The 2,824-nt window shown below is 37.6% G+C and overlaps 1 pseudogene; it reads left to right on the top strand.

Moving 5' to 3' along the window:
* The first annotated feature begins 947 nt into the window (after positions 1-947).
* Positions 948-1,419, top strand: LOC102842402 (annotated as a pseudogene).
* Positions 1,420-2,824: the final 1,405 nt, after the last annotated feature.

Raw genomic sequence — 2,824 nt, 5'->3', positions numbered from 1 at the left:
ATAGTAAAGATGCCATTCCTCCTCAAATTAATTCATAAATTTAATGCAATCTCAACCAGCTTCATAATATATATATATAACTTGACAAACTAATTCTCAATTATTTATTTTTGGGAAACTGAATGAAATCACAAAAGAACACATAAAGAACAATCAGGATTGAATTGCTTTAAAAAAGCAAAAAACAAAAACAAAGCACATTGTCATCTAATTGCATTCCAACGCATAGCAACTCTCTCAGAGAGAGTAGAACTACCCGATAGGATTTCCAAGGTTGTAAATCTTTATGGAAACAGACTGCTAGGTCATTTTTCCTTGGAGCAGCTGGTGGGTCCACATTGCAGATCTTTTGGGTAGCAGCTAAATGCTTAACCACAGTGCCACCAGGATTCCTAGAATTGCCTTTGTTGTTTTTGTTGCTAAGTGCTGTGGAGTCGGTTCCGACCCATAGTGACCCTGTACTGGGTTTCCGAGGCTGTAAATCTTTACGGGAGCAGAAAGCCTCATCTTTCTCCCGTAGTTTGGAACTGCTGACCTTGAGGTTAGCAGCCCAACTCGTAACCACTACGTTACCAGAGAATTGCCTTACCAGATATGAAACCATACTATAAAGTTATGATAATTAAAACATTGTGACACTGGTACAAAAATGAATAATTAGCTCAATGGAGCAAATGGAGGAGTCAGAAACACACACACACATATATAAGAAACTTGTTAAGTGCTGTCGAGTTGGTTCCGGCCCATGGTGGTGGGCTTGAAGAGCCGACTTTGAGGTTCACACCAACTTTGCACTCCAGCGCAACAGCGCCACACCAGGACTCTGGTTTATGATAAAAATAGTGTTTCTAGTCAGTGAGGAAACGGTGCTGAAGTAATTATCAATTTATTAAAATAAAATCAAATCAGCTTTCGGATCCACCATCTGCGGTGGGACCGCCGCCAAGATGCAGATTTTCGTAAAAACCCTAACGGAGAAGACAATCACTTTCGAGGTCGAACCCTCGGATACGATCAAAAAAGGAAAACGCCAAGATCCAGGATAAAGAAGGAATTCCTCCTGATCAGCAGAGAATGATTTTTGCTGGCAAGCAACGTGAAGATGGACGCACCCTGTCTGACTCCAACATTCAAAAGTAGACCACTCTTCATCTTGTGTTGAGACTTCGTGGTGGCGCCAAAAAAAGGAAGAAGAAGTCTTACACTACTCCCAAGAAGAATAAGCATAAGAGGAAGAAGGTTAAGCTGGCTGTCCTAAAATACTACACGGTGGACGAGAACGGCAAAATTAGTCGCCTTCGTCGGGAGTGTCCTTTAGATGAATGTGGTGTTGGCGTTTTTATGGCCAGCCATTTTGATAGACATTACTGTGGCCAGTGTTGTCTGACCTATTGCTTCAATAAACCAGAAGACAAGTAATTGTGTATGAATTAATAAAAGACATGTACTAAAAAATAAATAAATAAAATCAGATTACAACCTCACATCAAAATCAAAACTAAATTCTACAAAGTTAAATATAAGAAAAAGCTAGGTATCCAAAAAATAAAGTCTATGCATATGTGTGATGCTAAATTTAAGGAGTCTTGGTGTGACGCTGTAAGATAAGCATTGGACTGCAAGTTCAACATGCTACATTTGATCCGTAGCAGTCCTTCCTAAGTATGATGCAAAATCTAGAAGCCATAAAATAAAGTAGCTTGACAGTAAATGAAAAGTTCTGTATAACTGAAAACATATTAAGTTTTTTTAAGATACAAGTATAAGCTTTTATTAAAATTTTGTGACTGTGTACTTAAAATCTGTGTATTTTATCACGTGTAAATTACACCTTGTTTTCTTTTAAGAAAAGTAAAACTTACAAGGAGGAAATATGCAATAAATAAAGAATAACATCTAAAATATAAGAGTACCTGTAATACAATCAGAGAAAATTATAAACCAAGAGTAAAAAGGGCAATTGATAGAGGAGACAGAATTGACCAATTAATATCTGAAAAGATGTTTAAATGCAATAGTGATCAGAAAAAGGTTAATATAAGCAACAATGAGATGCTGCTTTTTGATAATCTGACTGACCAAAAGAAATATATGTTGTTGTTGAATGTTACGGAGTCAGTACCCTATATAACAGCCTTGTATAGGGTTTCCGAGGAGTGGCTGGTGAGCTTGAACCGGTGACCTTGTGGTTCAAAGAGAGGTTGCAGTTCAGAGCATTAACCCACAGCACCACACCCGGACTCCAAAATAAATAAATATATATATATATAAATAATACCCTGTGTTGATGAATGTGAGCAAAAGACACACATATGGACAATTGAGAAATGGGAGATTATAATTGGATTTTGAAAGGCAGTTTGACCATTTGAAAGGTAATTTTAAGCGCCATCAACCTATGCATTCAGTTTCTTGTTTTTATCCTAGATAAATAAATACTTGTACTTATATACATTGCAGAGTCCTGATATAGCGCTGAAGGATAAAGCACTAGACTGCAAGGTCACTTTGAACCATGAGATAAATTATGTAGAAAGTATGTATCTACGTGAAGTCATAAGGAACTCTGGTAGCGTAGTGGTTACGAATTGGCCTGTTAACGTGAAGCTCAGCAGTTCGAAACTACCAGCTGCTCCGCGGGTGAAAGATGAGGCTTTCTGCTCCCATAAAGATTTCCAGCCTTGGAACCCCTGTACAGGGTCGCTGTAAGTCGGAAACGACTCCACAGCACATAATCACCACCACCACCACATGAAGTCATACTTTATTGTGTTAAAATACTATATTTGTATTTTAATAATTATGTTATATTAAGCTGAAAATA

This window comes from Chrysochloris asiatica, unplaced genomic scaffold (genome assembly GCF_000296735.1).
Source record: "Chrysochloris asiatica unplaced genomic scaffold, ChrAsi1.0 scaffold00007, whole genome shotgun sequence".
Taxonomy (NCBI): domain Eukaryota; kingdom Metazoa; phylum Chordata; class Mammalia; order Afrosoricida; family Chrysochloridae; genus Chrysochloris; species Chrysochloris asiatica.
This window is presented reverse-complemented; position numbering and strand designations above follow the sequence as displayed.